The 27276-nt window shown below is 33.3% G+C and overlaps 1 long non-coding RNA gene across 2 annotated transcripts; it reads left to right on the top strand.

Moving 5' to 3' along the window:
* The first annotated feature begins 1253 nt into the window (after window positions 1-1253).
* Window positions 1254-27276, top strand: LOC141723324 (uncharacterized). 2 transcript variants are annotated; one of them, XR_012576238.1, is made up of 4 exons: window positions 1254-1421; window positions 3053-3679; window positions 4950-5034; window positions 27099-27276. It is a non-coding gene; the product is annotated as an uncharacterized LOC141723324 (long non-coding RNA). The 2 variants fall into 2 exon arrangements; XR_012576237.1 differs by lacking the exon at window positions 27099-27276 and having other exon boundaries at window positions 4950-5223.

A 27276-nucleotide genomic window follows, 5' to 3' on the forward strand; every position in this document is an offset into this window, starting at 1 on the left:
AACGCCAGAGGAAAATCTTCATTTTGTGAGGCAAGTCTAAGCTCCACAACTTACTCCACCCTTTCGATTGCAGAACAGCTCCTACAACCACATTCCGATTATGCCATAATTGATATCCCGTTTTAACTGAATATTTTCCATTAGTAGTTCTAGTCCAAGCCAGACGATCTTCCACAGGATGCTCCGGAATACGAGTTGCCAAAATAAGGTCAGCATCCTCTCTAGAAAAAGTTTGCAGAACCTTTACAGCGTCCCACCGCCTTTCGTTCTGGATGAATAACTGCGACACAACCAAATTATTATCAGCATACATCCTGGTCTGATCAACCTTAAAATCGCTCTTCCCATGGATCCAAGGATCTCTGGTACATCTGATCGAATCACCCCAACCCAACACCCACCTGTAGCCTTGCATAACTTCGTTCATAGCAGTGTCAATGCCCTGCCAAATGAAACTCGAACCTGGGGGAGCCTTTGCCTGAAGAACATGGGAGTTAGCAAAATATTTCGCTTTAAAAAATCTGGATACCAACGAATGAGGTTCATGAATAAACTTCCAAACATGCTTTGCCATTAGAGCAATGTTATTGCCAACGGTTTTAGATTTTATTATTGGATTGCTCTTAGATGTCATCATAAAATTTTTCATTTATTAGTTAAAAGGTCTTTCTAATTTGTGCCTGAGAGCACATAGTAAACAAAATAGTAAACACTAAATATTATGAGTTTGCTACATTTTTATTGGTGAAGTTGTTTTAAATACAAGTGTCCATAATATATGTACATATATATATATATATATTTGTATATATATATATATATATATATATTACATATACTATCCTATAACCCGTGCGATGCACAGATTATAAAATTTGTAATTTTATTATTTTGTAAAATTAAATAATAAAAATAGTGATTATATATTATTGAAATTAATGAAGTTAAAATATTTACATATTATTTTAAATGTATTATATTACTGAAGAATTCAAAATTTAGATAGTTAAAATCTTAAAACGTTATACAATTTTTATATTAATATTTTGGTAAATCAGTTAATTAATCCTTTGCAGGCAGCCGTCAGTTTCTAGATTTGAACTTGCTAATTTCTCCCCCTTATTATCCTGATAGTGTTAAAGGGATAGATAATTTTAAGAGTATAACTTTTCAGAATCATTTAGATGAAAGCCTCGAGGTCTCAAAATCTAGGGTAAGTTAAATATTATTTCAGTACCTAATTATATTTCCAAAAAGGTTCCTTATCAGTAATGTTTTTTCATGAGAAGAAGGTCACTCAAAAAGTGGAGAGTTATGCTTCTACAAGATTGGGAATTCAACTGCCTCTAGGCCAAGTTTATACGCCAGAGCATCCTTATTTGCAGAATGGTGTAATTTCAAGTTTTCTGCCAGTCTTTGAGGTATATAAAAGTATATTAAATGTTTCCTAAGTGTATGACAGTGTTTACTGTTGCTCCCGTTATAGATGACTATTAGTGAATGGTTGGTACTTTTATTTCTCAATTTGAATTATCAAATTTAAGCAGGTAATAAATAATTCTAATGGTAGGTTCCCATAAATTGCAAATCTCCTTTCCACATTGTTACAATAGTAATTTCTGCGAGGAACAGGTTTTCCATGAGTTAGTCTACTTAATATATGTTTGTGTATAAGCCATCATTCAAATTTCTTATTATGTCATAATCATTTGATCATCTAAACTGAATGTGCTTCTTGCATATATACATGTGTTGTGTACTGTTCAAGGTTGTTAAAGGGGATCGTTTTATCAAGGTTGTTAAAGAGAAATTGATCAGTTTTATTTGTGGTCCTATCATACGTTCAAGTTTGTTAAAGTGGCTGAGTTCGGTGTTGCCAGAGTTCAAGCGTAGTCTAAAGTTGTGACAGCAGAAACTGGGACATATATATATATATATATATATATATATATATATATATATGGCACCAAAGGTTTGGTTCTATAGTATAATGTTCCTAATCGGAGGAGGTGTGAATATACATCAATGATTTTTTCTTACGATTGAGCCTATTGCAAGTAGTTAATTGACATATATATATATATATATATATATATATATATATATATATATATCTTTGATCAGTGTTACCATATTTCATAGTGAAGCTTTATCATGACAGACCACCTCAGTGTTACCAATGTTTCAGTAATTACACAAGTATCATATAACAATAGTCTATTGAGCAGACTACCTCTGAAAAGATATTATTAAGCCTACTAAAAATTGAACTTATTTTCAAACTATTTGAGAAGAACATGGCTCGAGTTATGGCTTATTATTTAAATTTCTCTCTGTAAGAGCTTTTTCTCACCAAAAATTATTGTCAGTCGGGAAGTTGTTAAAAACAAAAAAAATTGTAAGTTGGTTTTCCTTTAACAAAAAAAATTGTAAGTTGGTTTTCTATATGTCCCAAGGAATTTTAATGGTGAAGCAGATGGGCTTGCATCCTTTCCTTTTTTGTCATTTTTCTCTAATTTTGCATCTATAACGGGATGTATAATTATGAATTAATTGAGAATTATGGTACTTTATTAGGTCATTTTTATCTATTCATTATACTAATTTACTTACTATGTAGTGCTGATATCTGAACAGCCTTTTTCGTGTCTTTATCAAGTAACTTGATTGTTTTGCATGTTAACAAGGAGATGATAAAGCATATGATTTCTCAGAACTAAATGAGTTCAGTGGGCAGTCTTCCGAGTTACGTGGACTGGATGAAATCTACACTCTAAAGCATATGATTGTGTTGCATGTAAACAAGTAGATGATCAAGCATATGATTTTCTATCATGCATTTTTTCTCCTTTAATCTGTGTTTAATGGTATGAGTGTCATAATCTTGAATGTAGCACCATAAATTTATGATTTCTTAGATATAGAGTGCATTTTCTTTGAAATAGCCTTTTATCTGTTTATTGATGCCATATGTATTTGGTACATACTTGAGACTCTAAAAGTTTTTCTTCATCATCATTTACTCATGTGTTTATCACATCAAATGTTATAGGTTAGTGGACCTGTGAAAGTAGGAGAATCATTTATATCTGGTTGGACGGCATCTTCGAAGGGTCCATTTGGTTCTTTATATTGTTGATCCACTTTTTTCCTAAATATGTTTGAGTTGAACATGGGTTCTCACCATATTTATATTCTGATATCTATTTTAATATTTTTTATGTTGATGCATTTATGGTCTATTGTATTATAAATTATTTCCTCTTATTTGTGTCATCTAAGTCTATTCAACTCAGTGATTTTCAGGTACATAAACATAAGCCTTTTTAAAAGGTGCCAATGAGATTCTATTGTGAAGAAGGTTATAGTGATATAATCCTGAATGCTACTATTTTTTGTCACACTATAACATCTTTCTTATTACCCTTTTTTCTTCTTTCAAGAGGATGCAAACCGTCCGGAGAAAAATGTTTTATTGCTCCAGAATTCCCTAGGATGCTTATATTAAATTATATTCCTAATGTATTTTTTGTTTAGATTCTAGATTTTACATGTCTGAGTATTTCTAGGAAATAGAGGCGATGGAGAGTCTACAAGCTACTTTCTGGTGGACTTGACAAAAAAACTAAAATTCCAACAAAGAGTTTGTTGGGGAAAACAGAGTTGTCTACAAGAAGAAGTATGTGATCTTCTGAAAAGCAATTTTCCTTTAACAGAGGTTCAGATTATAAGCATTAATACTTTATCAGGTGTCTTTCTTGAGAATGTGTCTTGAAAAAAGTTTGAGCTTCTTTGTTTTGTTTAAAATTTCTTGCGATGCAGATTGCCAAGGCTTAATTCTGCAGTCTTTCTAGATATATTTTAAAATCACTCCAAAAATTATTTTTTTATTGGATTATTTTGTATGTTATCATATTTTAGCTGATTTTTACAAAAGATTTTTATCTTCACATTATGGATTCAGGAGAACAATTCTTTGTTGCTCTAGAATTCCCTGGGGTGCTTAGAGCATCTCCAAGGGAGAGCACCTGTTAGCAATAATATCTACGTGGCAACCCTAATTTTAAAAATATAGATAATATGTAAAAAAAACAGTATTCCAAGGGAGACACCTGTTAGGTAAAATTTTAGATGCCGAGAAAAAGACACGCTACATTTGTTGAATGAATGACTGTCATCTATATTTGAGCCACGTCATTTCCCTATACAATATTTCTTCAGCAACTTATTTTCCCTCCACTGTACACCTTCCCGCTAGAACATCTGGCTTCATCAAATATATATAATTAAGGTTTGGGATTTTAGAATTGAGTGTAGTTTTACAAAAAATTATATATATATATAATAATTACATTTAATATATATATATACTAATTTAATTTTATATTTTAACTTTATATAATATTAATTGTAAAAATTTAATATCAAAAAGCTGTAAAAAAATCATGTTAACCAATTTTATTAATTACTTACATAATTTTTTATTGTACATTTTGATATAAAAAACTATTAAAAATTACTTGGATAAAAAAATTATTTAAATATTTTATAATATATAAAAGTAATGTTTGTTAACTAATTTTTTTCATGATTTAAATATTATAATAACATCAGTAAATATTTTTATTTTATACATATATATATATTATTTCCACTTATATTAAGTTAAAAAAATTATTTTTTATTAATAATTTCTTATCAACCCTTTTTGATAAAACATAACTCTTAAAATTTAAAAATAATAATAAAAACTGTTTTTTGAATATAGCTAATCATTATAGCTAATACCACTGAAGCAGAATGGTTCATCAATTTTTACATAATATCTATTTTCTACTAATATAGCTAATGAATATAGCTACTCCCGTTGAAGATGCTCTTATATAAATATATATTCCTAATGGATTTTCTATTTGGATTCTAGATTTAACATGTCTGAGTATTTTTAGGAAACGGAGGTGGAAAGTCTATAAGCTACTTCCCGGTGGACCTGATAACAAAACTAAGATTCCAACAAAGAGCTCTCTACAAGAAGTAAGTGATCTCTGAAAAACAATTTTCCTATAACAGAGGTTCCATATTATAATCAGTAATACTTTATCAGGTGTCTTTCTTGAGGATTTGTCTTGAAAAAAGTTAGAGCTTTTATGTTTTGTTTAGGATTTCTTTCAATGTAGATTACCAAGGCTTATTTATGCAGTCTTTCTAGATATAAAATTCTACAATCACTCCAAAAATTATTTGTTTATGGATTCTTTTGAATGTTATCACATTATAGCTGATTTTTACAAAAGATTTTTATCTTCACATTATAGCTACAAATGGCTATAATTGCATTATTCTTGCACATATGTTACACTTGCACAGATGTTCAGTTATGTTAGCTTCAGTTTCTCAAGGAATAGCTATAAATATACATTATCCTTTTTGAAAATATTTATTATTTATGGGATTATGCATATTTTTTTGAGCAAAACATGTGTTAAACTTATTATATTATAAACTATCTGAAATACGTTTAATAAAACAAAATTTAACTAGCACCATGCGAAGCGGTCAAAAAATCCTTGTATATACATATCAAACGACCTCTACGAAATTGTGTTTCAACGATATTATCTATAATAATTAGTTAGATTTGAAATACAATTTCAAAGTATATGTAGCGTGATGATTTCTCATTATCTAAAAATATGCCTAATAAGATTCTCCGTTGGAGTACTCCTTTTTAAAAAAAATATTAGGTATATTTTTAATATTTTTATTACCAGTTAGGTATTATAGCTAATGGAGATGCTCTATTATTAATTATAATTATACTATTATGCCTTTGTTTTCATAAATACAACATTGAAAAAAAATATAGCGACATATTATTGCATTAATTAGTATAGTTATTAGAAAATATGGATATTTACCCCACATTGTCCAATCATTTTGAGCCGTAAGTTGAGTGGATGAATGTTATGTGCGCGCAACAAGGAACACTTGAAACATGTTCTCTTCCGTGAGAGTTTTTCGAGAAACTTTCATATTACCATAGATTGCTTATAGAAACACCGAGAAAATGTGCCTTAACTGTATTATTTTTTGTAATAGAGTATATGGCAATAAATGTACAAAATTTGAGCATTTCAGCGAAGTGCGTTGTAATTGATCGATTTAGCAACGAATATAGCACCATATAGCAAAATAATTAATTTAATATGTTGAGCAAGATTGAAGCTGAAAGAATGACTCAATAATACCAGTTTGCATAACTCAACATAAAATGATGACTTGCAAATAGTATATGTTCCACTTGAATCAGTACAGAGAAAAGATTAGGTATATATAAATATGATTCTGAGAATTGTTGTGAATAAGTCATTAACAGAAGTCCGGATGAAGTTCATTAATATGTTCATGAATCTGAGTAATAAGGTTGAATATTTTCGACTTAAAAGCTTAGAAGACTACGAAGAGCAAGGTTAAAGGTCAAGAAATCTAAGGCTTCAGTGGATCCCAATTACAAGAACTTTTCTATTGACTCTTATTGGCTCCAAGACTTAAAATGTGTTAGGTCACACACACTGTAGAGTGGGTGAATACAGTGTAAAATACAATCAAATCGAACTTTAATATATTAGGTAATAGAAAACAAACTTTATTGAAACAATAAACTCTGTTACAGTATGGAACTGTTACCTCTCAGTGATGAACAAATATCACGAGAGCTGCTAGGGTTACAATATATAGTCTTCTCGAATATGATAACACTTATAGTGTAAACCCTATATCTGTGTTTATATATTACACAGTTACAAGATAATCGCTAATTGATATGGAATATAATTCTGCTTCCTAAAATATATCAATCAGATATCTTTTCTTCCAAGTATTCCATTCTTCACGGAACTCCTTCTTCATGCATATCTCTTCTTATGTTTATCTCGATCTTCTTTCCTTTAATCAGCTACTTTCCTTATCTGATCGTCCTTCAGCACTTAAGTTCTGATATCTAACTTCTGATGATTATCTCCTGATAATATAAGTACTGATATCCTTAAGTCCTGACTTCCAGTATAAGTACTGATCAACAGTTAAGTACTGATTTGTCCTGTTAAGTAAGATCTGAAATCTAAACATAAATTATATTAGCCATGATATTATCAAATATATCTAACAATCTCCCCCAACTTGTAAATTAGCATAATATACAAGTTTAACAGATATTTGATGATGTCAAAAACATTAAGTACAAATGCATGAGAATTAGACTAGATAACTACAACTTACAGTCCTTAAAGCTTTACCAATATTCAACTTCTGATAACAACTTCAGTCTGTACAAATATCAGAATTTAAGCAGTTATAGATCTTCAACTTGGCTTCATCATCTGATCTCTCTGATGTCAGGAGTTGTTCTGAGATAGTTCTTCAACAAACATTTCTCAGCATATCTGAGTTCATCAATCATTCTCCTTTTGGCATCTTTAAGCTCTGCAGTATCTTCACCAGTTTGAAAGATTGCAGCTCTGAGATCATTGATCTTTGCTTTTCTCAACTCCTGATCTAGTCTTATGACATATACTTTGTCAGACTCCAGATTGAATTTAAGTCCCTTAATACCAAGATATGTTCTGATCTGTGCAGTATTAGGCTTCATATCAACAATATCACCATTGTGATCTCTGTACTTTGGAACATATGTGCTGTCAGACTTAACAGAATAAAGCCTTTTCTGTCTCTGAATCTGTTCTTTTAAGTAGTTTGCAGCAGTTCCTGTTATTCTGTCATCCACTTGAAGTAAGAAAAGTACATGCTCCAATTCTTCAAAATACTTCAATGGAATGGCATTTTGTCTTATATGATAAACCCTACCATCTGTCATGAAATACAACATGATGTATTCTTTCAAGTAGGTATGGTAAACCATTTGTACAGATTCCAGTTGATTCAATCTCTCAGGAATTGATCCAATACCTGGTTCACTCAAGGAAGTTGGATCATTTGTAGTGTTATGTATTCTTCTTTCATTAGCACTTCCCAATCCAGTCTTATCTCTAGCTTCCTTTCCAGTAACTACTCTTACTTCAAAACCACTTGCAATAGTCTTCAAAGGTTGAGTCTGTTTTGCTTTAGTAAATCCTGGTAGGAGTGTCTTTGGTCTATCTTCTGATATCAAGTTAACTTGAGCTATGTCAGAGGTTACTTGCTTCTTCTGAATATCAGAACTTACAATTTCTTGACTCTGAACAACTTGAGCCATGTCAGAGGTTGTTTTAAGAACTTTTCTTGAAGTCAGAGCAAGATCATCCTTTTCATCAGTAATTTCTTCATCCTCAGGAGGCACATAAACCTTGATAGGTTCCCCAACTTTTTCTTTACCCTTGGATTTTGGATCTATCTGCGATTGTGATCTAGCCAATGTTGCTTCAGTAAGTGTCCTTTCTTTGATCACAATGCCTTTGAGTTTTGGAAGTGGCTTTTTACCAGAAGCTTCAGATTTAGATGTGACTTTCTCTGATTTAAGCCTGGCTTCTTCTTTCATTAAACTCTCCAAGTCCATTCCTGGATTTTCCTGAAGAAATAACTGTCTTGACATTTCCTCATCAAGATCTAAAAGTTCATCAGAACTTATCCTTTTACCAGTAGCAGAACTTATTCTCTTCCCAGTATCAGAACTTGTCCTGTGACTAGCTTGTCTTGATGCGAATCCTCTACCTTGACTATGACCTCTACCCATTTCAGAGTTTTCTTGATCATCTTTTTCATTATCCTTTCATGTCAGTGTCTTGTCGTCAGTCTTGCATTTGGACTTAATTACTTTCTCCCCCTTTTTGGAATCAGCAGGTAGTAGAAGAGAGATAAGCAATTCCACTGAGCATTGGATTTCAGTTAGTTGTGATTGCTGAGAAGCTTGATTTTTCAGAATGTCATCAATCTGAGCTTGTTGATGATCTTGAGTCTTCTCAATATAAGCAATCCTGTCAATGGTAGGTTGGAAGAACTTTTTCTTATCAATTTTCCAAACTTGTTCCTGTTTGATAAAGTTCTCCTGAATCTTGTGTAGCTCTGCACGAGTAGTTGAATGAAGACCTTGTACATGTTTAGTACTCAATGCAGTGACTCTAAGCTGGGTTTTGAAATCATCAGAATTTAATATTTCATCAGCTTTAGTCAAGTGCTCAGCAAGATGCTTTTCAGTTGGAACACATGAAACTGAGTTCCATTCCTTAGTCCACTCCTGGCCTGCAGGAGTTTCACTCCAAGGTACTGGTGCTTCTCTGGTAACAAACTTCTTAACCAGTTCAGACTTTAGAATAGTCTGTTGAGTAGCATGTCCTGAAGGACCTGCTGTATCAGCATCTGCAGTTGGAGCAGCATCACCAGTATCTCCAGCATTTGTAGCATCAGAACTTAAAGAATCAATATCTTCTGATAAGACAACAGTGTGAGTAGCAATAGAGGCTTCAACATCCTCTAATTGCTGATCTTGTTCTAAGTTCTGATCAACAGCCAAATCCTGATGCTCACCTAAAGTCTGATCATCATCATCATGATTTAGAGAAGATGGTGTTGATAACTCTGGAGTTTGAACAACATCAGGAACAGGCGTTGTAGAAGGATTAGTTGCTGGTGGAGCTTCTAAGAAAAGTATTTCAGGCACAACCAGGTTCTGAATATCAATTTCAGCACTTAGGCCTGGATCAACAGGAGAGACAGACTTTTGAACAGGAGACACAGATGGTGTGTTGGCCTTTTCAGTAGCAGCTTCCTTAGATGGAGTTGATGGAGAAGAAGTGACTGAAGCAAATTCCTTGTCTTGTGAGATCAGAGAATCCTGATCCCCTTCCTTAGCTGCTTCCTCTTCATCATCTGAAACTGGCCTCTTTGCCCTCTGTTTCTGGTATCTCTTTGTTGATTTGGATTCCTTGGGAGTTTCAGGGACTGTCATTCTTCTAAGCCTTTTGAGAAGCCTAGATCCCCCAATTCCAGAATCCTTCTGAGAAGTCTTTTTCTCAGCTTCACCTACAACAGGTTCTGAAGAAGGAACCTGTTCCTCAGTATCAGATTCATCTCTCAAGGCAATCCTCCTTCTCTTTTGAGGTGTTTGAGGAAAAGTCTTTGTCCTCTTTGGCTTGGAGGATGAAGGCTTCACAGTAGGTGCTGAGGCTGAGGGTTGATCATTCTGAGAAGTGGAGAGATAGGATTTGAGATATGTCCTGAGGGTAGGTTGAGTAGAATGAGTGGTAGGTGCTGAGGATGATGGTTTTTGGGTGTTTATTGTTGGTTGGACATCAGAGTAAATAGATCTATAAGTACCAGGATCACCATTTACTAGGATCTGTTTTACAGACTGAGGAATCTGTAATCGTCTAACCACTGATTTCTTAGTGTCAGCATTTACCAGGTCATTAAAGTATCGTTTTGTAACTTTAAAAGGTGGGGTTGAGGAACTGACTAATTGAGGTTCATCAGTACAAAAAGTATAAATAAGTTGACAGAATCTAGCAAAAGAGACAACATTCCTATCCTCTGTCATCCTATCCCCAATAAAACCAATTATACCAGTTGCAAAATCAAAATGAGTTTGATTGATAATAGCATACCCGATGTGCTGACTCAGAATTGGGATAGCATCAAAATTCGAACATTTGTTCCCAAAAGCTTTGGTGATGCAGTCGAAGAAGAAGCTCCATTCTCTTCTGATATGAGCCCGTTTCAACTGCCCAAGTTTTGCCAAACTCCTTTCATACCCCAAATTTGCCATTAACTCCTGAAGAGCTGATTCTTCTGGAATTGAAAAGGCACAATCTTCTGGGAGATGTAGAGCTTTGTGTATTGTACCAGGAGTGACTGCATAAGATAAATCACCCACTTCGAAAACAATACTGGAAGTACCATGTTTACCACCATCATCAAAGTGCCCAGTCCGCCAAAACGTCAGAACTTGTTGGCTCGAAAAGACTGAAGGCTGGGTCAGTGCATACACAATCTCACTGTGTGCAAGAAGATCTTGCACAAAATGCAATTCAGATGGAACTTCAGCATGATCAAGAATTGCAGCATAGTTGTTTGGAACAAACTTAGCTCCATCAATGATTAAATCCTTAGGTGCCATGTGAAAAATTGAGATTTAAAAGTGCCTGTTAGGTGTTTGATAAAATGTCTGTATGAAAAACCAACGTGAGAGAAAGAGACAGTAAAAGCAAGTAGAGAGAAAAAGTATAAAGGAAATAAAAGATTAAAGAAATCCTTTCTCTGTCGTACTTATACTCAAAAAAAAATGTTACCGGTGGACACCTGTCAGACATGCAGTAATAACGGATAGTTACTGGGCGCGAGAAAACAGTAATCATTACTTGCCCACTTGCCTGTTTTCAAGGAAAAACCGTTCCATTTACCTAGATATTCCATTAATCAAGGTGAAACCGTTTTAATTCAAAATTGAAACCGTTCCCACTGATTTAATTATTTTTCACTGCATCATTAATATTCTGAAAAGAAATCAAGTGAAAATGACCAAGATAAATCATATGATTAAGTACTGATAAAGGAAAGTCAGAACTTAAAATAAAATAGAATTTATATGGTCATCAGAATATCAATCAGGATTTATCAATGCATTACAAAATAACTTAGAGACAAAATCTTGAAATAAAGACAGATTTCATTAATATATCAAGAGAATACATTCATGAAATGGAAATTACATCAGTACTTATACAAGATTTCCCTAAGCTACTAAACCTAACATCAACAGCTTTAGTCCTAGCTAAGAAGCCTGACAAAGCTGATGATGAAGAAAAACAGGAAGAAGACAAGATTAAATCATTTCTTCTTCTTCCTACTCTCGACAAACAGAATGGCGAGTCGGATGATTCGCTCTTGCTGGTAGAGAGCTTCCAGCCTTTCCTCCTCCAATCGCTCTAGATGGCGATGGTAGTCCATATAGAAGAATAGGAGTTGGGTAAGTACCTCCTGTGGGACAGAGTCCCATATCTCCTCAGGAATGGCCGTGACGTGCCATTCCTGCTGCCAGTCGACACAGCTTAGCTCCATATTGAAGTTTTGGTAGTTCAAAAACATGTTGTATTTGACCATTGTGTTTTTGAAAGAAAAAGTATGAAGGTAAGTTTGTGAGAAAGAGTGTGATGGGAAGGCTGATGTGAAGTGGCTGTTTATATAGGCAAGAGAATGCCAGGAGACGTAAAAGTATTTAATGCTGACAGGTAGAATTAATTCTACCTCATTTCCCCAGACTTGGAAAAAGAATAACATTCATTGGAAAGAGGAAACATGGTTGAATGCGCACAAGACACAAGTAAAAGTTGACTGTTTAAGTACGAGTACCATGAATCCTAACCATAGTGACTATTAATCTTCCACTTCACATGTTCTAGTTTGTACCGAGACTGTTATCAAATTTTATCCACAGATAAGTCAAGTAAAGAATTTAGACTGTAATATCAGAACTTAGACTTATTTCAGAACTTAACAGTCATCAGAACATAATTTCTTAACTAGAAAAAGGAATGCCTGTCTAAGTAAATCCTCATACAAGTGTTGAGTTATACTCTTCAGAACTTAATCGTCAGAATATGCAACCAAAACTTGGCCTCAGAGTTAGTGCAAGATGACACAATGACTATTTATCTAAAACAACATAGACCACCATAGTAATTTTCATCATTCAGATGGAGTGATTAGTGTGTGCATCAAGCTAAATAGCAGACAAAGAGTAAAGTCTGATTCACTTCAGTATATCTTAGAAATAAGGCATAACTAAAATTTTGCTAAAGAGTTGTCATTATCCTGAAACCTACTGATGAATGAGTTCATGCTTGAGTCCACCTCAACTGTTTTTTGCTAATTTTATGCATCTTTTTAAATTCTATTTTACAGTGGCTCCTCAGTGTAAGTGAGTCACGACTGCTTATCAGAATTTATGCTATTATCAGAGTATTTCTCCAGTAATCATAGAGTGTGAAAAGTCACCAAGAAAATATTTTGCTTTTTTAATGCATATTTACTTAATACCAGCAATGCACTTGGGTCTTCCCTTCCACATTTGTACTCTAGATCTCAAAGGGGTACCTGATTTTATTCTTTAAACCTTTTGATTTTTCTTTTTATAAGTGAGGTTTATCAGCACTTAGTACATTCAGAAGTTTTACTAGTATCAGAACTTAACAGATGAGTAGCATTATTCTAATTTGTGACTTAGTAATAAGATAAACAAAGTAAACTTAACTAAGCTCAATTATCAGAATTTGCTAGTGTCATAAGATTTCCACAGAAATAATTACTTCTTACATAGGATCATTTGTTTATTGAAGACTAGTAAGTCAGTATCTAGCACAGTTATCCTCATAGGATTGAATGGTTACTTAGACAGACATATCACTTATCAGAGTTTAGAAACATATATCAGACAGCAGTCAGTACTTAAAAACATTTGTCAATTAATAACAGAATACACAAAGAGATTAAATTTTATAAATACTGATCATAAAGTCTGATAATACAGAACAAGACTAAGCAGATTTAGAGAAAGAACCTGAAATCATTCCAAGTTCATTTACCAATCTTGTAAAAGTGGCTTCACACAGTGGTTTTGTGAAGATATCTGCTAGTTGTTGATATGTTGGAACAAAGTGCAATTCCACTGTACCTTCATCCATATATTCCCTTATAAAGTGGTACCTGATGCTGATGTGCTTTGTCATAGAGTGTTGAACTGGATTACCTGTCATAGCAATAGCACTTTGATTATCACAGTAAATAGGGATTTTGAAATATGTTAACCCATAATCCAGTAACTGATTCTTCATCCAAAGAATCTGTGCACAACAGCTTCCTGCAGCATTATACTCTGCTTCAGCAGTTGATGTGGAAATTGACTTTTGTTTCTTGCTGAACCAAGAAACCAATCTGCCTCCAAGGAATTGGCAGCTTCCACTTGTGCTTTTCCTGTCAATTTTGCAACCTGCAAAATCTGCATCTGAGTAACCTATTAGTTTAAAATCTGATTCTCTAGGATACCACAATCCTAGATCAGCTGTTCCTTTAAGATACTTAAAGATTCTTTTCACAGCTGTTAAGTGAGGTTCTCTTGGATCTGCTTGAAATCTTGCACAAAGACAGGTAGCATACATGATATCAGGCCTACTAGCAGTTAGATAGAGTAGAGAGCCAATCATACCTCTGTAGTCAGTAATATCTACTGATTTACCAGTATCCTTATCCAGTTTTGTTGCAGTGGCCATGGGAGTGGATGCACTTGAACAATCTTGCATTCCAAATTTCTTCAGCAAGTTTCTGGTGTACTTGGTTTGACAAATAAAAGTGCCTTCTTCATTCTGCTTGACTTGAAGGCCCATAAAATAGCTAAGTTCCCCCATCATACTCATCTGATATTTTGACTGCATTAGTATGGCAAGCTTCTTGCAAAGTTTGTCATTTGTAGACCCAAAAATGATATCATCAATATAAATCTGGACCAGAAGTAAGTCTTTTCCATGTTGAGGTAGAACAGTGTTTTGTCTATTGTTCCTCTGTTGAATCCACTTTCCAGAAGAAACTGAGCTAAAGTCTCATACCATGCTCTAGGAGCTTGCTTAAGACCATAAAGTGCTTTATCAAGCCTGTAGACATAATCTGGATGTTTGGAATCTACAAAGCCTGGAGGTTGTTCAACATATACCTCCTCCTCCAATTCTCCATTGAGAAAAGCACTTTTCACATCCATTTGAAAGACAGTAAACTTTTTGTGAGCAGCATAAGCCAAAAATATCCTTATGGCTTCTAACCTAGCAACTGGTGCAAATGTTTCATCATACTCAATTCCCTCCTGTTGAGAATATCCTTTTGCAACCAGCCTTGCCTTATTCCTTGTAATTATGCCATCACTGTTAGTTTTGTTTCTGAATACCCACTTTGTACCAACAACAGATCTATTCTTTGGTCTTGGCACTAGGGTCCAGACTTTGTTTCTTTCAAATTCATTTAACTCTTCCTGCATTGCTTGCACCCAATTAGCATCTTGAAGAGCTTCTTCCACTTTCTTTGGCTCAGTTTGAGAGCGAAAAGAATTGTAAAGACATTCATTTGAAGTACCTGTTCTAGTTCTGACACCTGCATCAGGATTTCCAATTATCAAATCAGGTGTATGTGATTTTGTCCACTTCCTTGCAGATGGAAGGTTTTCTCTAGAACTGGATGCTCCTTCATGATCCATGTTGTCTTCATTTTCATTTTCTGATGCTCCCCCTGAAACTATGCTCTCTGAGGTGGATTCTTCAGTATTTAGATTTTCAGCACTATTAGAACTTGGCTTATCAGAACTTGACGAATCAGAACTTGACGAATCAGAACTTGAAGAGCCAGATGTATATTCTGATGTTTCTTGAGATGTGGTAGGATCTTGAATATGCTCCTCCTGCATAGGTGCATCTTCCTTTGACGTAGTCACCACAGTTTCAATAACATCAGAGTTTAATCCATCAGAATTTACAGTATCAGGACTTAGACTGTCAGGATTTTCAGTATCAGAGTTTGAGTCTTCATTTTCAAATCTCAGCTGATCATGGTCAATGAAATCTTCAAGACCAGTAATCTTCTTGTCATCAAAAGAGACATTGATAGATTCCATGACCACTTTTGTTCTCAAATTATAGACTCTGAAGGCTTTTGTGGAAAGTGGATATCCAACAAAGATTCCTTCATCAGCTTTTAAATCAAACTTGGATAGCTGTTCAGGATGAGTCTTGAGAACAAAACACTTGCATCCAAATACATGAAAGTATTTCAGATTTGGCTTCTTTTTCTTCACCATCTCATATGGTGTTTTTCCATGCTTGTTACTGAGTGTTGCATTTTGAGTAAAACAAGCAGTCTGCACAGCTTCAGCCCAGAAATAGGTTGGAAGCTTTGCTTCTTCAAGCATTGTACGTGCAACTTCAATGAGAGTTCTATTCTTCCTTTCAACAACTCCATTTTGCTGTGGAGTTCCAGGAGCAGAAAATTCCTGCTTTATTCCATGGTTTTTGCAGAACTCTTCCATTATCAAATTCTTGAACTCAATGCCATTATCACTCCTTAAAATTTTCACAGAATCTTTGACCATTTTATCCAAATGTTTGACATGATCAATCAAGATAGGTGCAGTTTCACTTTTTGTGTGCAAGAAATACACCCATGTGTATCTGGTGAACTCATCCACTATGACCAACGCATACTTCTTCTTTGCAATAGACATGACATTTACTGGACCAAATAGATCAACATGTAGTAGATGATAAGGCTCAAGAATTGATGATTCAGTCTTGCTCTTGAATGAAGATTTTCTTTGTTTGGCCTTCTGACAGGAATCACAAAGGCCATCAGGAGCAAATACTGACTTTGGTAGTCCTCTCACAAGATTTTTCTTGACCAGTTCATTTATATTATTGAATTTTAAATGAGAGAGTTTTTTGTGCCAATTCCAGCTTTCTTCAATTGATGCTCTACTCATCAGACAGATTGCAGAACCATCAGTACTTGTTGAAAGCTTAGCTTCATAAATGTTACCACGCCTGTATCCTTTCAGAACAACTTTGCCTTTAGATTTACTCACAATTTCACAGTGTTCTTCAAAGAAATCAACATGATAACCTCTGTCACAGATTTGACTTATACTCAGTAGATTGTGTTTAAGTCCTGAGACCAGAGCTACTTTTTTAATTATGACATTTCCAAGATTGATATTGCCATATCCCAATATTTTTCCAATGTTGCCATCTCCATAAGAAACACTTGGGCCAGCTTTCTCCACAAAGTCTGATAGTTTATACTTAAGCTGCTTCTTTGTCATTAAGCCTATGTTCACTTCAGCTGTCTTTTCCTGTTTTAGTTTGTCATAAGTTAATTCCTCTTTAACTTCTGATTTCTCATTTTCAGACTTTACAGTTACAAACTTAACAGGTTTTAACTTTGGCTTTTGCTTAACAACAGGCTTAATTTCTTCAGTTCCTTTATCATTCTTATCTTCTCCATAACCTAAGCCCTCTTTCCAGTTTCCACTACTTAGCAAATTTTGAGTTGTTTTGCCAGAGTTAGTCCAAGTCCTGATAATCTCTCTTTCCTTTTCTAACTCAGTTTTTAGAGATTCATTCATTTTTAGCACTTCATCCCTAACATAAAAAGCATCATCTCTATCCTTCTGAGTTTGATGGAACATGACTAACTCTTTTTCTAAGAAATTATTTCTTTTCTTAAAAGCAAGATTTTCAGAAGTTAATCTTTCACATGTTAAAGTTTGATCTCTATAACTAACAAACATGGTTTTAAGATATCTTCTCAACTCATTAATATCATCAGTATGAAAAGCATAAGTAGTCTGAGGTACCTTTGTTTCAGCAGCTTCAGAACTGCTCTCAGCACTTTCTTTATCAACATTTGCCATCAATTCATAGTTCTCCTCACTTTCAGAGTCTGAGGTGTCTGTCCAGCTTTTCTGCTTTGTGACAAGAGCCTTGCCTTTGTCACCCTTTGCCTTCTTGCAATCAGGAGATATGTGGCCTTTCTCACCACAGTTATAGCATTTAACATTGGTATAATCTCCTCTGTCAGACTTTCCTCCTCTGCCTTCAGATCTTCTGAAATTCTTCTTATCAGAACTTATGCCTTTCCTGGAAAACTTCTTTCCCTTCCTGAACTTCCTGTATGCAATCTTTGTGATTCCTTTCACCATAAGAGCACACAGCTTCATCATCTCCTCATCAGCATCAGTCTCAGGCAAGCTTTCAGAATCTGAGTCATCATTACTTTCAGAACTTGATGACTCAGTTTCAGACTTTATGAAAAGAGCTTTACCCTTGTCTTTCCTTGAGGAAGCTGCTTTGGGGGATTCTTCTTCAGCCTTAAGAGCAACTGTCCTTGACTTTCCTCCTTTCCTCTTGCTTCTTTGTTCCATCTCAAGTTCATGAGTCTTGAGCATTCCATAGATTTCATCAAGAGTTGTTTCATCAAGATTGTAGTTGTCTCTTATTGTCGTTGCCTTCAAATCCCGTCATTCAGGAAGAGCTAACAGGAATTTAAGGTTTGAATCTTCAAGATCATACTCTTTATCAACCAATGACAAATCATTCAAAAGTTTGACAAATCTATCATATAAATCATTCAATGACTCATTAGTCTTTGAGTCAAAATGTTCATACTCTTGAGTGAGTATTGTCTTCCTGTTCTTCTTAATTGTGTCAGTTTCCTGACACCTTATTTCCAGAGTATCCCATATCTCCTTAGCAGTCTTGCAGTTGATTACCCTGTTTGACATTACATTATCAATGGCACTATGCAGTAAGTGTCGTACCTTAGCATCCTTAGCAATTGATGCTATATCTTCAGCAGTATAATCACTCTTCTCCTTTGGTACGGTCTTTGCTACTTCACCTGCAACTGCAACAGCGAGCTTGGTTGGTTTGTGAGGCCCTTCCTTGATTCTATCAAGGTATTCTGGATCTGTTGCTTCTCGGAACATGGTCATCCTTACCTTCCATATGGGATATTCAGATGGTCTCAGTATGGGAACTCTGATAGTCTCATACCGACTTTGAATTTGTGTCTTTGGAGGTTCTTCAGTTTTGGTAGGCTTAGTTGGAGTTTCTGTGTCAGACATGATTGTGTTTGGATCTTTAACTGTATGTGTGTTAACAGATCAGCTCTGATACCACTTGTTAGGTCACACACACTGTAGAGGGGGTGAATACAGTGTAAAATACAATCAAATCGAACTTTAATATATTAAGTAACAGAAAACAAACTTTATTGAAACAATAAACTCTGTTACAGTATGGAACTGTTACCTCTCAGTGATGAACAAATATCACGAGAGCTGCTAGGATTACAATAAATAATCTTCTCGAATATGATAACACTTATAGTGTAAACCCTATATCTGTGTTTATATACTACACAGTTACAAGATAATCGCTAATTGATATGGAATATAATTCTGCTTCCTAAAATATATCAATCAGATATCTTTTCTTCCAAGTATTCCATTCTTCACGGAACTCCTTCTTCATGCATATCTCTTCTTATGTTTATCTCGATCTTCTTTCCTTTAATCAGCTACTTTCCTTATCTGATCGTCCTTCAGCACTTAAGTTCTGATATCTAACTTCTGATGATTATCTCCTGATAATATAAGTACTGATATCCTTAAGTCCTGACTTCCAGTATAAGTACTGATCAACATTTAAGTACTGATTTGTCCTGTTAAGTAAGATCTGAAATCTAAACATAAATTATATTAGCCATGACATTATCAAATATATCTAACAAAATGTCAAGTGAATTCTAGTTTAAAGATAATTATTGTGACGTCCCTGAAATCCGGGGGTCTGGATTTGACGTCATCACACGAAAACCACTTTTTAAAACACTTTTGAAAATCTGTATTTTTGAAAAGATAATAAAAATCAAAAAAAATGAAACCTGGAACTTTAGTAAAAGATTCAAAATAAAATAGTTGAACCCCGTAAAACAGGATCACATATAGGTTACAACACTGAAAATAGAATCAACCACTATTATTAATAAACAACATCTTTTATAACATCAAGTCATCTTCGATAAGAAGAATCACTACTACTTTATTTACAAACCTGATTTTCAACTGAATCTCAATAAAAAAATCTAGCTCGAACCTTCTTCATTAATTTCTGTAGATACCTTCTTTGACCTCTAGATAATTTTACCCGTCATACTCTTCGCACAACCTTAGCCTTAAATGTTATTGAACTCGAGAAACTCATCTTTAGTCCTTTCTAAAATGGTTATAAGAAAAGTAAGGGTGAACAACAATGCTCAGCAAGTACCAATATAACAACAACAATCTGAAATAGTTTATCAAGAATTCACAAGCTCAGGGTAGTATGTAAAAAGATTCATCAATCTTTGTATTAATTAAAAACTAGAAAATTCAATCATTCAAAGGAATTATTGAATTGGACTTATCTCATTTTGACTAAAAACCAAAGGTTAGGCTGCTGATCAGTCACGCGCTAACCCCGAACATGGCGTACAATCCTGTTCTCTATACTGGATCCAAGGCACATATTGGCCTATATTTGACCATGAATCTGGTCTGACCACGAATCTGGTCCATATATTTTATAAAAATAATCCAATTATAATAATTCAATTCAATAAAAACATTCATTTTCATAACCAGAATCATAATCAACAATTATAAAACATTTAACTTAAAAATAACATTTTTATTTGGTAATCAAATCATATGCAACAAGAATTTCAACCTTGTAATAACAAAGGTTTGGTATTCATGAAACGAAATCAGGTATACATGGGTATGTATTCATTGAATGAAAGGTATTTGGTGATTTTGAAGTGGTATCGTAGGGTATGTGTTCATAGGATATGATAAAATGTTTGGCTTTTCAGAACTAGAAGGTAGAAGGAAATCATGAGTTTTGTTCTCAGAAGTAAAGGTTTAGCAGGTGTGGTTCACTGCATAAAACATAATACCATAATCATAAAAGAAATATCAAATCTTTGTAACATACATAAGAAAGGATTTAGGAACTTGACTTAAATCTGGTTTCCAACTCACAACTCAGTCTCACACTTTATACTCCACATTATATGCAAATTATAACTCACGGATAACCTTTGACTATACTCTATTGACTGCACATCGTTGCTTTCTCGACTTATTCCGTATTCACTTTGCAATACCATTTGACCTTCTGTACGTCTTCGATATTGTACGTCACCTCCAGATCCTTTACAAGAATAACACAATACTATAATCACTAAACAGTCTATCGACTTTAACTTATAACTATCAAACCCCGTATCTATACCCCCTTCACATATACATGCCACGTATACCAATAAACCCTTATCATATAGTTAGAATTCAACTCATATAACTTCTTTAAACTTATTAGATATCACTTATCACGTAATCATGCTTTGACTCTATCATAATTATTCTATGAATCAATACGAGTACAGATCATATCGAAAATCTGACATTATCTCGTCTATTTTTAGACTATTCCCTTGTTATTCTATTTCAATCAACAATCAATTAGTCAAACTGAATTCCAATATCAATCTGGACACTACATTGTGTTACTCAATTCACTTATTATGTTCTTAACACAAGAAATAAACATATACTTCACATGATCATCCATTAATACATAATTAGATCACATATAATTACATTATACCTACCCAATGACATGCACTCATATTTCCGACTCAAACATTTTATTACAAAATATTAAAATAGACAATATAAGCTTCTAATCGCTTTCAGTTTCTTCTGAATCCAGATTACGTACTAGAAGATACAATTAAACCAGTTTTCTAACACTCTTATCAACACATAATTCATATAACATATAAACACCTATTCCACGTATCACATAATTCATATAACATACGACTCAGTTTATGACAACATTCGACTCAGTATGTTCAAAACTGAAATCGAGTCGAAATACAACGTTTTGATAGTTACGCGACTTAGAATGGTTTACAAAATCAAGTGACCTTTCGAAATGAAAGATTTTAGGTATCTAAAGTATTTTTAATAAAAACAGAATATTTTTCTTTGTCTAGACGCGTTCATTTCATATTAATAGGATGAACGGTCTATTTATTACGAATGAAATTAGAATAATTTAGTTAATAATAATATTAATTAAATTTTAAATACCTTTACATAATTTTTAAAAGCTCAAAATGATTTTTAAATCATTATTTGGATGAATTATAAATAATTACATTTAATTTAATCATTTACAAATAAAATTAATTGATTAGATGAATTAATCAATTAATTATATCAATGAATAATTAATTAAAATAAATAATAAATAAATAAATCAAATTTTGAATTTTTAAAAATAATAAAGAAAATAATCTTTAGAATTTCAAATAATTTAGTTAATTATTAATTTTATTTATTAATTTATTAAAATAATTTTTAGAATTTAAAACAATTCAGTTAATTTAGGAATTTGACTCGGTATGCTTAAAACATAAATGGAGTTAAAATACGACTTTTTCGATAAATACGCGACTGAGAATCATTTTCAAAACAAGCGACCTATCGATACAAAATATTTTATGTCTCGAAAGTATTTTTTATAGAAGCAGAACATTTTTCTGATTCTAGACACGTTCTTTTTCTATTAAATGGACAAACGGTCTATTTATTATGAGTAAAATAAGAATAATTCAATTAACCATAATATTAATTGATATTCAATACCTATATATAATTTTAAAAGATCAAAATAATTTGTAGAATATTATTTGGCTTAAATATATATAATTACATTTTATTTAACTATATATAAATAAAATTAATAGGTTAAATAAATTAATCGAGAAATTACATGAATAAATAATTAATCAAAATAAATTATAAATAATTAAATTAATTTGGATTTTCGATAATAATAAAGAAGATAATTTTTTGGAATTTAAATAATTCAGTGAATTATTTAAAAAAATAAATAACCAAATTAATTTTGAATTTAAACACAATTCGGAATTAAAATTGAATTTTGAATTGTTTTAAAAAACAAAATCTGAATAAACGGATTTTAATGGTTCTGGTTGGCTGAAGATTGATCAAAGGGCGGCAGGGAAGGGGGACGGCGACCGGAGGACCAAGAACATGGTCGCCGGATTCTGGAAAATCCCAGAACACGGCACCGGTTCCGGTCACAGGAAAATACTCCGGCGGCCTCCTATAATGCTAAACACAGAACCGTTTAGTAAAGTTTTTGATGCTAAATGACCCAAAGTTCATAAATTTTGTTGTCCCCTGCGAATACCACTAGGATTCAAAATCTGGCCAAAATGGATTACATACTATCTATTCCCAGCAACCAATTCATTCAATAATCATTTATAAGAACATGAATTAATTCATAAAAATAAGGCATAATCGACCTTAGCCAAATCTACACCAATCCTATGCAAATTTAATATCAAATCAATGCTCACAATCCCTACTATCTAATACAATCAACATAATTTACAAATAACCCATAACGAGTCCATAAATTGAAAAAAAGAAATTAATTATTCATGCCTGAATTCGAATTATCATTTCTAGTAATCGATTAACATGATCATATACACGAATAAGTTCTAAACAATCTCAGGAAGCTTAATCTAGCAACATAAACATTTGAAAATCAACTAATATGATAGCCTCAATTCGTCGATTTCGACGAACATGGAAGCGAACAGAAAACAGGACCTTTGATCGAGTTCTTGGTATAAAAAGCCTCGTCTCTTCACAAGCTTCAAATCAGTATCAAGGTTGTTGAAAACGATTAAATGAATCGATTGGAATGATCAAATCGTTGAAACAAAGTTTGTGGGATTTATTGGATAAACGAGAGATGAAATTTTGCATTATCTGAAGCATTTTTATTTTTTTTGAAAATAAAAATTGGTTGTGGGGCAATTTATACTAACGGTAAATTACTACCCGATAAATCACAAGTCGATATTTCGATCTCGTAATATAAAACAGCTAGCCCAAAGTAATTATTTACGGGGACTGATTTTAAAAATATTATTTTTATATAAATATTAATTATACATTACAATTCCCCAAAATTATGAATATTCCAAATATACAAGACTATTGAATATTTGAAAGATCTTTGATTTTATAAAAATCAAAACACGAATTTTGTAGGCTTTAACATTCCATTCGGTCCCGGTCTGATAATTTTTATGAAATTAAAATACTTTCTAAATTTAAAATAAATCCTGAAAACAAATACAGTATATGCAAATATACACAAAACGAGATTTAACACGTAAACCAGAATAAACGTAATTTGGCACGCGTCCAAACCACGTATCATTTAATATAAATATATTTTAAACACATAACAAATATCCAAAAAATATGTTGGTCCTTACAAGATCACATACAAATCTATCTCATATTAAATCCTGACCAACAACATTTTAAATAATAAAAAACACATAAGTATTCATTTAACACGTAACAAAATAGTCATAATATAACGACTCATATATTTTATTATTTAAATATGTAATTATTGAATAAGTAAATAAATAAAATATGTGCATGGGTTCTGTCAGCTGGATATTATTTATAAGTGATTATTGGTGTTCGAGGATAATTTATGTAATTAATTACTGAACTGTGTTGCTTTGTTTATATATTTAAGGGTGATTTTATTTAAGATTATTTTCATAAATATGTGTAGGATCCCTAAAATTATTTTTATGATTTTATAATTAAAATATTTATTTTTGGGATTTTATAAAATTTAGAAATCAATATTTTATTGATTATTTATCCCTGAATGATTTTTCTAATGATATTTATTTGTAAAATCCATAATTAATTTCAGAATTCTCCAAAAATTACGAAACTCATATTTTATTAAGTTTGAATTATTCCGAGAATTTAAAATTATTTTGGAAATTTTTGGGATTAAACTCACTCGCGCATTGTTTCATTTATTCATTAAATGTGAGTATAAGTCGCTTTTCAAAATTTATTTAAAAATTACGAAATTTATGTTTTTATTAATTTTGAGATATTTATAATATTTTAAGACTACTTTGGTGATTTTCTGAAATTGTTTTAAACGCGACTCGATTCGTTAATTGCGAGTTTCGTGTTAAACTGGGCTACTAAAAGGTTATACTTATCCTTTTTGCTACGTGTTCAGTTTTCAGATGTGTAATTGCAATGTGTTGCTGCTGAGTTATAGCAGTTAAATAATAAAATATTCATAGAAACCAATTGATAAGAGCAATCATCCTTATCCCCCTCATTTTTTTATTTTTTTTCCCACATCTTCTTTTTCTTTTTGCCTTCTGTCATTTTCTGATTCCTTCATTTCCCCTGCTCTATTATTTTCGGTAACAGGCATGCTCCCTGTTTTGTTTCTTTTACCTTCCTCACCGCCCCTCTCCAATTTCCGGCGAGGGTGGTGGTGACGGGTGGTGTTCGTCCGTGTGGGTAAGTTCCTGTATAGGTAAGTAATTACTCGGTGTTGCCTTACTTTGATCCCGCCCCTGTTCTTTTGTCTCCGTTGCCGGCGATAGTCCGGTATTCTTCCGCCTTGGTATCGGTTTAGCTGTTGATTTGGATGTATATACACGCACACGCGTGTGTGTATATCCCAGTAGAAAGTATCGTTGCTATTTGGTTGTTGTCTCTGTATGTTTCCTACATCCCTTTGTTCCTGTTGTTCTGTTTCCGGCTGTTTGTTCCGGCTTATTGTCTTGTAATACACGTGTGTGCATATGTTGCTTAAAATTTATTGTCTTCTTTGTTTTCTGAATTTTGATGAACTGAAATTGGTGAAATTCGACTGATTAATTGGATTTATTTGAAGAACTTCTAAAAATTCGAAGTAAATCCTTAAACTATTTTCTCGAATTATTTGGTACAATATTTCGAAATAAATCCCTGTAATTATTCGAATTTTATTTTTAAAGATTACGGGATAATCGGTGAAACTCGTTACTGGAAACCCGGTACCTCCAGGTTTCGATGAGCTGACGGTGGACTGTGATGATGCGATTTTGAGTCCTAATATATAATAAATAAATAATAAACATATAAACTTTATTTGTAAGTTCGATGCGAAATGGTAGTTGAATATTATTATTCGAGGTTATTGGATTGGAAATTGTAATTGTTTACTTATGCTTGAATTAAGTTATGATTGCGATTAGATTGTGGTGGTTGATTGTTGTGATTGACGTCGAATTGTTTCAACGGGTAGTCCGATAATCAAAGGGAACGCTGTCCGGTTTTCGGAAATGTATCCTGTAAAATATCGGATATAACAGTCAAATGTGTATAGTTATATGTAATTATAAATAAAATATTTTTATAAAACATAGCTAACAATCTATCTTCTAAAACGAGTAGTATATGTGTTTTTCAAAAACCAATATTGAATTGAGATTTGAGTATATGAATCCTGTATGTTTCATGTACTATAGTAATGTATATAAGTACGAGTTGGGATTGTTATCATTTGGGTAGGATTGGTATCGAGGATATGTCAAGCATACCTAGACGTCTAACGTAGGGTATTTCGACTCTATAGGTTCTAGTTGAAGGACTCAAGAATTGATATCGAACTAAGATAACCTAGTGATCAGTCGACACGCGTAGCGAAGTTCAAAGCGAAGGACCTGAACGTTGAAGTCGGACCCAGGATAGTCTGATAGTAAGGCGATAAAGCCGAGCATCCAAGTCAGTCCAAGGTCAATCAGTATTAGTTGTAAAGCTCTGCAAGGCAAGTACCCCTGACCATTCTTTTATGGTTCAGTATGTATGAATAGCTAAATGTTTTATTCTCGTAATGGAACAGAAACGTTTTAAGTTACGTATCCCCCGTAGTTATAAAACACTGTTTTTAAATTGTTTTAGGGAAAAGTAACTTCGAAAGGTACCTATCTCGAATGAAACGATTTGCGAACTGGATTTTATATGTGTGCTGGTAAAATGAATGATTTTGAAATGAGATAGGTACAAGTGTTTTGAAAATTAGATAAAATGATCAGATATGGGATACATTGGGGCCAGGGGACCTATTGAGGTGGCGTGAGAGGCTAATTCGGTTGCGCGCACCATATAACCGATTAGTCCAGCAGGTCAGAGACCTAGCTAGTCTCTGAGTTCCGGAACAGGTATATGGGATGGCAGTGGGAGCCGTCCGGTGTTGATAGCCTGATCAACTGTCTTCACATATCGGTACGTATCTGATTTGGCTTTGTGGTTCTCGTAACGGAACAAGTAGTTTATACAGTGGATTTGGAAATGAAAATGGCATGCTAGAATTATTCTCTGGTATTTATACACAGCACACTACTGATGTTATTGTTTTACAGAGCATGCTAGTTTTGATATCTAGTTTATACAATGTTTACTTGTTTTCTAACAATTATAAATTCTGTTCCAATAACTGCTTTACTTTCAATCATTTTACTTGTTATTCATATAGTGGTACTGCTGAGCAATTGGTTGCTCACCCTTGCAGAATGTTTTTATATATGTGTTGCAGATGCCTAGGAGATTCTTCCATAATAGTCGGGCAGAGTTCCAGTTCCCTCAGTGGCAGGCTCCTCTGAGATGGTTGTGCTGGACCAAGGATGGTCTGTTGAGTTGTGCTAAGTTAGCTGTGTCAGGATGGTTGTTGTAAGTTGGTTTTGTAATAGTTGTAACTTAATTTATACTTAAAC

The sequence above is a fragment of the Apium graveolens genome, chromosome 5 (assembly GCF_009905375.1).
Source record: "Apium graveolens cultivar Ventura chromosome 5, ASM990537v1, whole genome shotgun sequence".
NCBI classification, from domain to species: Eukaryota; Viridiplantae; Streptophyta; class Magnoliopsida; order Apiales; family Apiaceae; genus Apium; species Apium graveolens.